This window comes from Rhinolophus hipposideros (assembly GCF_964194185.1).
Source record: "Rhinolophus hipposideros genome assembly, chromosome: 3".
Classification (NCBI taxonomy): domain Eukaryota; kingdom Metazoa; phylum Chordata; class Mammalia; order Chiroptera; family Rhinolophidae; genus Rhinolophus; species Rhinolophus hipposideros.
The window spans coordinates 95,436,635-95,451,957 of NC_138049.1; positions in this window are offsets into that span (position 1 = coordinate 95,436,635).

Genomic DNA, 15,323 nt, shown 5'->3' on the forward strand with positions numbered 1-15,323 from the left:
GAAGCTTGGAAGGCGTGGGGGCGGGGCAGGAGCAATGTGGACAGTGACCCACAAGGAAGAATGAGTCTGCTGTGGTGGGGAGAAGTTCCCATTCACCTCAGTACCTTGAGTTCTCCTCCTTGTGGAGACAGAATTAGCCCAAGAGCAATCCAAGAGGTGGGAAAATGAAGTTACAGATTTCCAAAGGGAATGGGTACATGGAAGACATTTGTTTTGTAAATAAATAAGCACACATACAAACACACATAGGCATTGATAAACAGGAAGTGGTTACCCTGGGAGGTGGAATAAAAGGTGAGGCTTGGTTTGCTTCTCTGTGCTGTTCTGTATTTTCCATGTTCTAAGAAGACTATGTGACCCCTGAAGTCCAAGAAGGACACAATAATTGTTATTTACACACAAGAGGCGTCTTCAGTATAGTCAGATGTCACCAGGAAGAGTAAGGAACTAGCATAGCAGGTTTTGGGGATGTCGCTTTAAGAGGGGACAGGTGGCCTGGAAAGGGCTGTTCTGCTGGAGTGAAGGGGCGGAGTCCATGTAGCAGGATTTAAAAACCTAGTGGAAAAAACAAAACAAAAACAAAACAAGTGAAAATGATGCAGGATTTGTTGCTTAGTGAATGCAGGAGGGTTCCTAGTTTTGTGGAGCCGAAGAATGGATACACCAACCAGGGAGAGGCAAGAAGTTGCAGTTTAGGAAGATATTTTATCATAGCAAGCCAAGAGTTACAGCTTCGGAGCACGAAGGGGTACCCGAAACTGGGATGCCCACTAGCTAAGGCATTAACTTGTGTGTATATACCTTTATTTCTACCTGGGAGGGGATGTTGGGATGTGGGTGCCTACGGATACAATGTTTTCCAGACTCCCTTTACTGCTTAGCTTGGGGGGAAACCAGTGAAACAAACCCAATTGTCCCAGAGTATGATTGATGATATTTTTGTTCTGGTACGGTTGTTCTGGTACAGTTGCCCTGTGTTCTGTTTTTGTTTTGTTTGTGCTTAGTTTACCAAGGAGTTTTTAACTGCCTGATGTTATATTAACTAATCTGCTTTAATTCCCCCTTTGAAGACCAAACACTAACTGCCATTAGGGAGTGGGGGCCACGACTGCTTTGGCTACTTCAGGCTGAGGAGGGGCGTAGAGAGACAGGCAGGTAGGGCTTGTCCAGAGGTCTACTTAAAGGACCTGTGTAGACAAGCGATTGCGGAAGGGGGCAGTGTTGTTTCCTAGGCCATTGTAGCCCCCGAGGGCTGGATTGCAAGCCGAGATACACTGTAGGCAACAGCAGGAAGTAATTTCTATAATAATGAATAAAAGAAAAATTAGAAAAGCTTTTTTAAGTTCTGTTAAGCTAGGAAGCCAGGAAGTACAGATTTACGCTGAAAAATGTTGTTTGTTGTTTAATGTGGGAAACTATGTTATGAATTTGTTGAACTTTATTTTTAATTAGCTGAGACTTATCAGAAAGATTGAAACAGCATAATCCTTTAAAATGTTTACATCCTTTATTATGTTTGAGGAGTAGGTAGTCGATAGGAGCTCTGTTTTCGAGAACTGTTTCTCTGACCTGTCCTAACTCTTGTCCAATGGCATGAAGTGCCTGTGAATTAGCATTCATGGCCTTTGCCGTTGAGCAAGCTATGTGACTAATTTCTACATTTAGGGCAATGGTCACAGCAGGTACCACAAAAAGAGACAAGGATATATATTCAGCTGGACTGAAGTGCACATTACTGTTGCAGCCAGGATTTTAAAGTAAGCTCTTTGCGGTGTCTACCTTGGCAGCTTTTGGGGAAAGAAAACAGTTAATCGTCCCAGAGAGCACAATCCCCCAGTGCTGTAAGCTGGAACATAAGAATAGGCAACCTTTTCGCAAATGAGAAACCATTCAGCTGGCAATTTGATATGGGCATTAGCATAACTTATAAAGATGATTGGCTACAATTTAGGCTGCGAGTGGTAGAAAAACTAAAACATTGTTTGGAGCACCCAGTAAAAACAACACATTGATCAGCTGGAGGTACAGTTTTTATCTGTAAAGAAAACTTTTCTTTTGGGTGCTGGTGGGACCCCAATTATAAATATTAGTATATATTGGCTTTTTTTTTTTTTTTTTTTTACTTAACTGTAATGCTTGGGTGAGAGCTATTAGTTCAGCCAGTTGTGCACTGGCACCAGAGGGAAGGCTTGCATTTTTTAATATGTTATGTGAAGTAACAACAGCATATTCAGCTTTCCGAATGCCATTTTTTACAAAAGAGCTCCCATTAGTGAAGAGTGTCCAATTTGGTTTATCTAGGGGTGTTTCTTGTAGATTTACTTTAGCAGCATAGGTTTGTAATAAAACTTGTTGGCAGTTATCAGTTAATCCTTCCTTTGTTTTAGGAAGGAAAGTAGCAGGATTAAGAGTGGAGCAAATTCGTATTTGGATTACAGGATCTTTTAATAAAAGAACATGATACCGTAAAAGGTGGCTATCTGTAAGCCAGTGACTGTCATTAGCATTTTTTTCTTTTTTATTATTATATATATATTTTTTAATTTATTGGGGTGACAATTGTTAGTAAAATTACATTGATTTCAGGTGTACAATTCTGTATTACATCATCTATAAATCCCATTGTGTGTTCACCACCCAGAGTCAGTTCTCCTTCCATCCCATATATTTGATCCCCCTTACCCTCATCTCCCACCCCTCACCCCCCCTTACCCTCTGGTAACCACTAAACTATTGTCTGTATCTATGAGTTTTTATTTCTCATTTGTTTGTCTTGTTCTTTTGTTGTTTTTGGTTTATATACCACATATCAGTGAAATCATATGCTTCTCTGCTTTTTCTATCTGACTTATTTCACTTAGCATCATACTCTCAAGATCCATCCGTGTTGTCACAAATGTTCCTATATCATCTTTCCTTAACGCCGAATAGTATTCCATTGTGTATATATACCACAACTTCTTTATCCATTCATCCATCAAAGAACATTTTGGTTGTTTCCATGTCTTGGCCACCGTAAACAAAGCTGCAATGAACATTGGAGCACACATGTCTTTATGTATAAATGTTTTCAGATTTTTTGGGTAGATACCCAGGAGAGGGATTGCTGGGTCATATGGTAATTCTATTCATAATTGTTTGAGGAACCTCCACACTGCCTTCCATAGCGGCTGCACCAGTCTGCATTCCCACCAACAGTGTCTGAGGGTTCCTTTTTCTCCACAGCCTCTCCAACACTTGTGACTATTTGTCTTGTTGATGACAGCCATTCTAACTGAGGTAAGGTGATATCTCATTGTGGTTTTTATTTGCATTATATCTGATGATTAGTGATGTTGAGCATTTTTTCATATGTCTATTTGCCCTTTGTATGTCCTCTTTGGAGAAATGTCTCTTCAGGTCCTCTGCACATTTTTCAATTGGGTTGTTTGGTTTTTTGTTGTTGAGTTTCATGAGTTCCTTGTATATTTTGGATATTAGCCCTGTATCGGAGGCACTGTTTGCAAAAATCTTCTTCCATTCAGTTGGTTGCCTCTTTATTTTGTCGATGGTTTCTTTTGCTGTGCAGAAGCTTTTAAGTTTCATATAGTCCCATTTGTTTATCTTTTACTTCCCTTGCCTTTGGAGTCAAATTCATAAAATGCTCTTTGAACCCAAGGTCCATAAGTTTAGTACCTATGTTTTCTTCTATGCAGTTTGTTGTGTCAGGTCTTGTGCTTAAGTCTTTGATCCATTTTGAATTAATTTTGGTACATGGTGACAGATAATAGTCCAGTTTCATTCTTTTGCACATGGCTATCCAATTCTCCCAGCACCATTTATTGGAGAGGCTGTCTTTCCTCCATTGTATGTTTTTAGCTTCTTTGTCAAAAATTATCTGTCCATATTTATGTGGTTTTATTTCTGGGTTCTCAATTCTATTCCATTGGTCTATGTGTCTGTTTTTCCGCCAATACCATGCTGTTTTGATTATTGTAGCCCTGTAGTACAAGCTAAAGTCAGGGAGTGTGATACCTCCAGTATTGTTCTTTTTTCTTAAGATTGCTTTGGCTATTCGGGATCTTTTGTGGTTCCAAACAAACCTGATGATTTTTTGTTCTATTTCTTTAAAAAATGCCATTGGGATTTTGATGGGGATTGCATTAAATCTGTATATTGCTTTGGGTAATATGGCCATTTGAACTATGTTGATTCTTCCAATCCATGGAATGTCTTTTCATTTGGATTCCTCCAATTGATTCTTCCAATCCATGGAATGTCTTTCCATTGGATTCCTCCAATCCACGGAATGTCTTTCCATTTCTTTGTGTCTTTTTCAATTTCTTTCAAAAATGTCTTATAGTTTTCAGCATATAAATCCTTCACATCCTTGGTTAAGTTTATTCCTAGGTATTTTATTCTTTTTGCTGCAATTGCAAAAGGAATTGTTTTTTGTATTTCTTTTTCTGAGATTTCATTGTTAGTATATAGTAATGCAATGGACTTTTGTACGTTGATTTTGTAGCCAGCAACTTTACTGTATTCGTTGATTGTTTCTAATAGCTTTTTGGTGGAGTCTTTAGGGTTTTCTATATATAGCATCATGTCATCGGCAAAGAGTGACAATTTAACTTCTTCATTCCCAATTTGGATGCCTTTTATTTCTTTCTCTTGCCTGATTGCTCTGGCAAGGACTTCCAACACTATGTTGAAAAACAGAGGTGATAGGGGACAGCCCTGTCGTGTTCCTGAACGTAGAGCAAAGGGCTTCAGTTTTTCACCATTAATTATGAGATTAGCTGAGGGTTTGTCATATATGGCCTTTATTATGTTAAGGTGTTTTCCTTCTATACCAATTTTATTAAGTGTTTTAATCATAAATGGATGTTGTATCTTGTCAAATGCTTTTTCTGCATCAATTGATATAATCATATGATTTGTGTCCTTTATTTTGTTTATGTGATGTATCACATTGATGGATTTGTGGATGTTGAACCATCCTTGTGCCTCAGGGATGAACCCCACTTGGTCGTGATGAATAATCTTTTTAATGCATTGTTGTATTCGATTTGCTAGAATTTTGTTTAGGATTTTTGCATCTGTATTCATCAGAGATATTGGTCTGTAGTTTTTTTTGTGTGTGTTGTCCTCACCAGGTTTTGGTATCAGGGTAATGTTGGCCTCATAAAATGAGTTAGGGAGTACTGTCTCTTCGATTTTTTGGAAGAGTTTGAGCAGGATTGGTATTAGATCCTCTTTGAAGGTTTGGTAGAATTCACTAGTGAAGCCATCTGGTCCCTGACTTTTGCTTTTGGGAAGGTTTTGGATGACTGATTCAATTTCGTTATTGGTGATAGGTCTGTTTAGATTCTCCAGTTCTTCATGGTTCAGCCTTGGAAGGCTATATGTTTCTAAGAACTTGTCCATTTCTTCTAGGTTATTGAATTTGGTGGCATATAGTCCTTCATAGTATTCTTCATAGTATTCTTTGTATTTCTGTGGTGTCAGTGATAACTTCCCCCTTTTGCATTTCTGATTTTGTTAATTAATGTCTTCTCTCTTTTTATCTTAGTGAGTCTAGCCAAGGGTTTGTCAGTTTTGTTAATCTTTTCAAAGAACCAGCTCTTTGCCACATTAATTTTTTCTATTGTCTTTTTGTTCTCTATTTCATTTTGTTCTGCTCTGATTTTTGTTATTTCCTTTCTTCTGCTGATCTTGGGTTCCTTTTTCTAGTTCTTTAAGGTGTAACGTGAGGTTATTTACTTGGGATTTTTCTTATTTCTTGTAATAGGCCTGTAATGATATAAATTTCCCTCTTAAAACTGCATTCTCTGCATCCCCAAAATTTTGGTAGGATGTATTTTCATTGTTATTCGTTTCTATGTATCTTTTGATCTCTCCTCTAATTTCTTCTTTGACCCAGTCGTTCTTTAAAAGTATGTTGTTTAATCTCCAGGTATTTGTGTTTTTCCTGCTTTCTTTTTACAGTTGATATCCAATTTCAAAGCCTTGTGATCAGAGAATATGCTTGGTATGATTTCAATCTTCGTAAATTTGCTGAGGCTGATTTTATGTCCAAATATATGGTCTATCCTTGAGAATGTTCCATGTACACTAGAAAAGAATGTATAATCTGATGTTTTAGGATGAAGTGCTCTATATATATCAATTATGTCCATTTCATCTAATGTGCATTTAGGGCTGCTATTTTGTTATTTATTTTCTGTTTGGATGATCTATCCATAGCTGTCAATGATGTATTTAAGTCCCTTAGTTAATTGTGTTTTGGTCAATTTCTCCCTTTAGTTCTATTAGTAGTTGCTTGGTATATTTCGATGCTCCCTGATTGGCGGCATAAATATTGATGACTGTTATGTCTTCTTGTTGTATAGTCCCCTTTACCATTATGAAATGTCCATCTTTGTCTCTTGTTATCTTTTTCACCTGGAAGTCTGTTTCATCTGATATCATTATGGCTACATTTGATTTTCTCTGGGTACCATTTGCTTGGAGTGTCAATTTCCACCCTTTCACTTTGAGTCTATGCTTGTCCTTGTAGCTGAGATGTGTCTCTTGGAGACATCATATGGTTGGGTTTAGTTTTTTGATCCAATCTGCTACTCTGTGCCTTTTTATTGGTCAGTTCAGTCCATTTACATTTAGGGTGATTATTGATACGTGAGGATTTCCTGTCATTCTATCTTTAGTTTTCTGGTAAGGCTGTGTCTCCATTGTTTCTTTGCCTTTTTGTTGTTGTCTATTATTTCTGTGTGGTGGTATTCTATGATGTTTCCCTCTGTTTCTTCTTTTATTACAGTATATATTTCAGTTCTGAATTTTTTTTGAGCGGTTACCCTTAAGTTTATGTAAAAGAAAGTTTGATAGTTAATGTATTCCATTTTCTTCAGCATGCTTACTTTCTCCATTCCCATATTCCAGTTCAGGCCTTTACTCTCCTCCTTTTTATGTTTTGGTTGCCACAAATTGTCCCTGTTGATGGTGGTCAAATAGCCTCCTTTAGTATTTCTTATAGTGCAGGTCGTGTATTAGAAAATTCCGTCAGCTTCTGTATGTCTGGAAAGGTGTTTATTCCTCCTTCATATCTAAAGGATATCTTTGCTAGATATATTATTCTCGGCTCATAATTTCTCTCTTTCAATAGTTGAATATTTGGTTCCACTCCCTTCTGGCTTGTAGAGTTTCTGCTGAAAAATCTGATGATAATCTAATGGGCTTTCCTTTGTAGATTACCATCTTCTTTTCCCTGGCTGCCTTGAGCATTCTTTCTTTGTCGTTGATTTTAGACAGCTTCAATACAATGTGCCTTGGAGAAGGCCTGTTGGGATTGAGGTAATTAGGTGTTCTGTTTGCTTCTTGGATTCAAGGATCCAGTTCTGTCCACAAGTTTGGGAAGTTCTCATCAACAATTTGTTTGAATATATTCTCTGTTCCCTTCTCTCTTTCTTCTCCTTCTGATATGCCCATTATTCTCATATTGCTCTTTCTGATGGAGTCAGAAAGTTCTTGTAGAGTTCTTTCATTTCTTTTAAGTCTCAAGTCTCTTTCTTCTTCCATCTGTGTAATTTCCAGGTTTCTATCTTCGATGTCATTGATTCTTTCCTCCATCTGGTCAACTCTACTACCTAAGCTGGTTATTTCATTCTTAATTGCTTCTATTGAGTTCTTAATCTCCAGAAATTCCATTTGGTTCTTTTTTAAAATTTCAATCTCTTTCGTAAAATGCTCGTTTTGTTCTTTGATTGCATTTCTGAGTTCATTAAATTGCCTTTCTGTGTTTTCTTGCATCTCGTTGAGTTTTTTCAGAACTGCAATCTTTTTTTTTTTTTTTTTTTTAAAGATTTTATTGGGGAAGGAGAACAGGACTTTATTGGGGAACAGTGTGTACTTTCAGGACTTTTTTTTTTTTTTTTTTTTAACAAGTCAAGTTGTTGTCCTTTCAATCTTAGTTGTAGAGGCTGCCATTCAGCTTCAAGTTGTTGTCCTTTCAGTCTTAGTTGTGGCGGGTGCAGCTCAGCTCCAGGTCCAGTTGCCATTTGCCAGTTGCAGGGGGCACAGCCCATCATCCCTTGCGGGAGTAGAACCGGCAACCTTGTGGTTGAGAGGACGTGCTCCAACCAACTGAGCCATCGGGGAGCTCAGTGGCAGCTCAGCTCAAGGTGCCGTGTTCAATCTTTAGTTGCAGGGGGGCACTGCCCACCATCCCTTGTGGATTCAAGGAATCGAACTGGCAACCTTGTGGTTGAGAGCCCACTGGCGCATATGGGGATCGAACCGGCAGCCTTGGGAGTTAGGAGCATGGAGCTCTAACCGCCTGAGCCACCGGGCCGGCCCCCAGAACTGCAATCTTGAATTCTCGTCATTTAAGTCACATATTTCCATATCTTTCAGTTCCTTTTCTGGAGACTTTTCACTTTCTTTCTGAGCTGTCTTGTTGCCTTGGTTATTCATGGCAATTACTGATTAATTATTTCTCTTCCTAGACATCTACAGGAGTGGCTTCTGCAACAGGTTGATAGGAAGAGGTTTTTCTTTTGTTTTCCAGCACTTGTTGGTAGAATGTTTTATTTTCTCTCTGACTGCAGCCTTTTTCTTCCTCTTTCACACAGTAGTGCTGTTTTCTATGTACTATTCCAGCTTCTCACACAATGGGGGATTTCCTGGGAGACGGGCTTCTCTTCTGTTAATAGTTTGCCTGGGTCACAGGGCGCAGTGTCTGTGTGGGTATGCGGAGAGCTTTTGAAGTTACAAAGCTCTTCCTGCACCAGATTCAGAGCCGGTGTGTTTCAGCAGTTCTGTTTACTCCTGCAGGGAGTTGCCCAGATAGGTGGGGTCAGGAGCTGGGTGAGTTGTGAGAGGTGGCCCAGAGCAATGGCGGCAACCACGACCACAGCTGGTCCTGCTTCCACAGCTCCCTCCACTTTGCCGGAACTAGTTGGGCTGAGAATCTGTGTCTGCAGTCCACAGTTCTCAGAGCAGCAAATATCCTGTCCTTTTGTTCTGACACTACTACTTTATCGCTTCTAGTACCAGGCACTTGGGGGTGGGGCGAGCTGTCGGTGGGTAGGGAGGGGTCGGCTAGTCTCAGTGTCTAAGGCTTCCGTTCTCCACTCAGCAGTGAGGGCTTAAACCACTGGTTTCAGCCTTCTTCCCTCAGTCTTTTCTCCGAGGTCTTTGCCGTGAGCGTTGGGTTCAGCCGTGTTATATGCTGCCCCCTCAGCCCTGTGGGCCATAAGTGAAGCCCTAGCAGTCTGAGTTCTTCTCTCTCCCGCAGCTGCGGTAGTTCCTGGGATGCAGCGAGCTCGGAGCACTGAGCTAGGTCTGCGTCCTGTGCCCTCGCGGCTCCGTCCCCGCACTTCTCCCTTCCCTCCTCCCCCGCTCGCGTGATTCGCCCACCTTTAGGTGAATTCAGTAGTGGGCCTCTTCATCTTGCCTGTCTGCTGTGCAGGGAGTCCTTTGTGGTTATTGTTGTCCGATTAGTTGTAAATTCCAGGGGAGCTTTACAGAGGCTCACCTCACGCCGCCATTTTGATGACGTCTCCTGTCATTAGCATTTAATAGTCCTTGAATATAGTGAGGGCCATAAACGGTTAAGTCTTGTCCGGTTGTAAGCTTGGTTGCCTCAGGGACCAGAAGAGCAGCTGCTGCTAATGCCCAGAGGCCGGTTGGCCAGCCTCCTGCCATGAGGTGTAGTTCCTTGGGCTGTGTTAGGATTCTAAGGCCATTCCCTTTTATTTATTTTTTTTTTTGTTACATATATATGAAAGGATTTTCCTGTGGGCAGACTTAAACCTGGGGCGCTTAAAAGAGCCTGTTTTAAAAGGCTGAAAGTCTATTTTGCCTTTGGGCTCCAAAGTAACAGGTGGGTATTTGCAGTCTGAGTGTCTTTAATCAATTGATAGAGAGGACGGGTTATTCTTTTGTATTCCGGGATCCATAGAGGGCAGTAGCCAGTGATGCCTGGGAAGCCCCTTAGTTGCTTAAGGGTCTTAGGTAGGAGATATGAGGAGATGGGATGAATTCTAGCCTCCCCTAGGGCCCTAGTCCCTTTAGAGATAATTAGCCCAAGGTATTTGACAGAAGTCTGACACATTTGGGCCTTTGCCTTGGAAATTTTGTAGCCCTTAGAGTCTAAAAATTTCAAAAGAGCAGTGGTGTCTGGCTAATGAGGTCTTCAGATGGAGCACACAATAGGAGATCATTAACATATTCTAAGAGAGTGCAACTGTCTTAAGAAAAGTCTGACAGGTCCTTAGAGAGGGCCTGTCCAGGGAGGTGAGGTCTATCTCTAAATCCCTAGGGGAGGATCGTCCAGGTGAGCTGTGAAGTCTGGGTCCTTAAAGGCAAAGAGATATTGTGATTCAGGGTGTACAGATATGTAGAAGAAGGTATCTTTTAAGTTTAAGACTGTGAATCATTTGGCAGTTTCAGATATTTGAGCTAAGAGCGTGTAAGGTTTTGGAACTATAGGGTGTATAGGAATAACTGCCTCACTGATGGCTCGGAAGTCTTGAACTAATTTCCACTTTTTATTGGATTTTAGAATTTCTAAGAGGGGGTGTTGCAAGGGCTACTGCAGTCTCTAAGAAGGCCCTGTTGCTTGAGATGGGTAATGATTTGTATTAGTTTTCTTAGTGCCTTAGGTTTTAGAAGGTATTGTTTTTGGTGAGGAAATAGAGTGTGGGGTTCTTAAGATGGATGTGTACTAGGATGGCTATTAAGGCACGACCAACTACCCCTTGTGAGGCCCAAACGTTAGGGTTGATGTTGGCGTTTATTACGAGGAGGCAGCTAGGAATACTTTCAGGAGCTAAGAGAACAATAGTTCCCATTTCAGTCATAATGTCTTTTCCTAATAGTGGGGTAGAGCTTTCTGGCATAATCAAGAAAGAATGGGAGAATATTAGGTCACCCTATATACCGCCTAAGGGCTGAGAGAAATATTTAGTAGTTGGCTTGCCCCTTACTCCACGGATAGTAACATGTCACTTGGAGAGGGCCCCTGGGTTGGAGAGGAGGATGGAGAAAGTGGCTTCTGTGTTTAGAAAGAAATTAATGGATTTTTTTTTTCACTTTTAGGGTTACCCGGGGCTCAGGTCCCGATAGTGAAATGGGACGAGGGAGACATTGGTATAAGCCCTGGGCCCCATCAGTCCCCAGCAGGGGTCAGCTGGGCGAGGCTGACCCCAGGGGTAGAGGCCTCCCCTTGGCGAATGAGACAGGGCTGCGGAGATCTCCGAGTTAGCTTTAGTGGCTATGGGCATTCCCTTCGCCAGTAGCCAGACTGTCCACAATGGTGGCAGTCAGACTTTCCTCTGACTGACCCTGTTGAGCTGGAGTTTGTAAGGCAGCAACTAATACCTTCGCCTTTTAAAAATTTTTTCTTTTTTTGTTCTGGGCTTTCTTCTGGTCCCGATTGTAAAAGACAGTGTTGGCTACCTTGAGTAACTGATTCAAGGTGTCTTCAGGAGCAATGGCCAATTTTTGTAATTTTCTGCGGATGTTTGGGGCAGCCTGAATTATAAATTTATCCTTTAAAAAGATTTTTACTTTAAGGGAGTTTGGCCCAATAGGAATGTAATTGATTAGGGCTTCCCTGCGTCTTTCTAGAAAAGCTGAGGGATTTTTTTCCGAATTTTGGCTAATGGTAGATAGTTTTGAATAATTGATGGGCTTAGTCCTCGTGTTTTTTAGACCTTTTAAAATGCATACCGGAAAATGTTTATTTTTTTGCCAGTTTCCCATGGCTGTGTTAGGATCCCATTGTGGATTTGCAGTAGGTATTGCTTGCTTTCCTGTAGGTAAAGGCTTTAGAGTGGGGTCTTGTTCTGTTTGTTTATTATGATATGTTAGGAACTGATTATTTTCAAATTTTTTGGCTGCTTGTAAAGCTGCCTGCTTTTCAGAGTTAGGGAGAGTCTCATTTAAAAGTAACATAACATTCTTCCAAGAAAAGTTAAAGACCTGAGTGAGGTTTTAGAATGCTTCTACATATTTGTTAGGGTTATTTGAAAACTTCCCTAAGACCCCCTTTATTTGTTTGAGATCCTGTAGGAAGAAAGGGACTTGAACCCTGACAGGCCCAAATTCTCCTGGCATTTCCTGTAAGGGAAGGAGATTTGTTCTTAATTGGGAGCGCCTTCGTACAGGAAGTCCCAGATATGGAGGGCAACGAGACAGAGGTGGGGTAGAAACCGACTTCAGAGAAAGAGTAGGGTATAGAGCTTTGGGGTGATCCCTTGACTGGCTGTTCATTAAAGGGACCCCCTCAGCAAAGGAGAATCCTGCTGGGGGTTTTCTTAGGAAGGGGTTTTCTTAGGAAGAGTCTCCTCAAAAAGAGTCTCCCTAGTAGGAGGGAGGCAAGAGATCCCGGCCAAAAGCGTCCGGTCAACTTTACATTTTTTTACAGAGATTTGGGTTGTTCCTTAGGGCGAAAAAAGCAGGTACATAAGGAACTTTTGCCCATTTGCCTTCCCGCCTACAAAATAGATTTAACTGCATGATAGTATTATAGTTTGTACTTTCCTTAGGAGGCCAAGTTTTCCCGTTTTTCAACTTGTATTGAGGCCAAATCTTGGAGCAAAAAGAAAACCAGACTCTGCCTTTTTAAAGTTTGAGGATTAAATTTGTCCCAGTGTTTCAAGATGCAATTCAGGGGGGTGAAGGCGCATGAGGGCTGATTGCCCATCTGGAAGGGAGGAAGAACAGAAAGGAGTCCCTTTGCAATTCATTTTCCACAATTTGCTCTAGGGCGTTCCCTAGACTCATGGGCCATGGACACCGTGGGACCGATTCTGAGGCAGGTGGGGAGACACGGTGTGCCAGGATTATTCTCACTTACCTGGGCAGCCCAGCCCGTGCTTCGGTAAGTGCCTACAAAAATCCGGGGTGTGTGTGTGTGTGTGTGTGTGTATGTGTGTGTGTGTGTGTGTGTATGTCCCCACCTGAACGTCTGGCACTGGCCCACAGGCCAGTAAAGGCTGTGGCTGATAATAAGGTGTTTTAAGGTAGAGGGGTGTATGCCCCGAGTTTGGGCGTTACAAAAAGTGATGGCCTGATTAATATAATAGTGGCCTTTTAAATAAAGATGTTTAAGGAGGGAATATATACTTAAGGCTTGTAAAGAAGGCATGTGGTCAAAACAAAAAGGTGTAGGGGGTTGTCTTGAGATTGGGAACTATTTTGTTTCCACCTATGATGAATGTAAGGTGCTTGTCAGCTTGTAGGTGCTGTGCTGGCCAAGGGAGTCAGAGCCAAGCGGTTAATGTTTAGCTCGTTTCTGTTAGCCCATAAGCTTACTTCTGTTAACTTTTCGTTTGTTCCATCCTACCAGCTTACAAGCTGGTAACTGTTAACTTCTGTTAACTGTTTATTTGTTGTATTAGGAAGGTTGCAAAAACAACAGAGAGATTTGGGGTGTGTATCAGGACACTTCCGCCTGTGCTTTAAACTTGAAGGAGATCCCAATAAAAGGATGTAAGAGGGTGAGCTAAATGCCAGAAACAATTTATTCTGAGCAACAAGGGATGTCCTATAGAGACAAAGATCCATGTTTTTACCTTAAGGTGTTTTGAGGCTGATGGAATGTATTGAAGAAATTTCACAGCTGAGAGACCCTGGACCAGTGTTTTAAAAGCTGAGGAGAGTCGGTGACAGGATGAAAAGAGCAGTATAGACGGAGGAGTTATTCCACTGGCACCTTTATGGGCGGTTGGGCTGGGAAGGAACCAGAGAGACCTTTGGGACCCACCACAGAATAGCCACAGTCAGGGTCCCTCAGTTGTCTGCAAAGGCCCACTGTCCTGGCCACGCGCCAGTATTTAGCTTCCTCACAGACAGGAGAAAAAACCAGCAGAGGTGTAGGAGAAAGCAGCTGAGAAGGGGAGGGAGAGCCTCTCGATGGCACCCTTCCGGGCAGTTGAGCCAGGGGAAGACCCAGGGAGCCTTTGGGACCCACCGCAGAATAGCTGCGCCAGAGCCCCTCAATTGCTGCCAAGAGCCATTCACCCCTACCTTGCTCCATTTTGGGGCTCCCCTTCTCACAACAGAGAAAGCAAGAGGAAAGGCAGTCAGACTCTGGCCAATGTTCCTCCAGCTTGGCAGCGGAGGGGATTGACCAGAGCCTTTCTTCAAAGCCTGTCCTCCGAGTCTTAAGGTTGGCAGCCATTCACTTTTAACTGGCTGACGGAGGCCCAATATTTGTGTGACAAGAGAAAGAGACAAAAATAATGAAAGCCCATGAGTGGGCAAGTAGACAAGCACAGATCATATTTACCTCTACCAGATCCCGGACGAGCCCTCAAATGACGCAGGATTTGTTGCTTAGTGAATGCCTGGGTTCGTCATCTTGTGGAGCCAAAGAATGGATACACGGACCAGGGAGAGGCAAGAACTTGCACGGGAAGATAGTTTATTATAGCAAGCAAAGAGTTGCAGCTCCCGAGTGGGAGGGGGTACCCGAAGCCGGGATGCCCACTAGCTAAGGCATAAGCTTGTGTGTATATACCTTTATTTCTACCTGGGAGGGGATGTTGGGATGTGCTTGCCTACGGATACAATGTTTTCCAGACTCCCTTTACTGCTTAGCTTGGAGGGAGACCAGTGAAACAAACCCAATTGTCCCAGAGTGTGATTGATGGTATTTTTTGTTCTGGCATGGTTGTCCTGGTACAGTTGCCCTGTGTTCTGGTTTTGTTTAGTTTTTGCTTAGTTTACCGAGTTTTTAACTGCCTGATGTCATACTAACTAACCTGTTTCAAAAAGACAAATAACAAGCAAAGAAAAATATTTGCAGCCTCTATGCAAAGTTCAAATCTTCCTAAAAATATATCTCCTAGAACCTTAGAGGGAAAAACACAGAACGCCTGTATAAAAACGGGCAAAGACTATAAAGAGACAGCTTACAGGAAACAAAATGCAAGCAAAACATGGATATTTGATCAGCTTCACCTGCAATAAAAGAAATACAAACTACAAGGAAGCTGAGAAAACATTTTTCTTCTATCTGATTAGAAATATGCAAAAGTTTGACCACACACCTATTGATGAGACTGTAGGAAAATATATACTCTCTTGTATTTCTGGTGGGAATATAAATTGGTATGACCTTTATGGAGGAGAATTTGATATTTATCCGAATTACAGATATATATGTACTCTTTAGCTCAATATCCCACTTCTATAAATTTATTCTATAGAAATATTTGCCCTGTATAAAATGGTATATGTGTAGTTTATTCATTATACCATTGTTTATAATAATGAAAGATTGAAAACAACCCTCGATAAAGAACTAATAAATAAATGATGAAACTTCACTGCAGTAG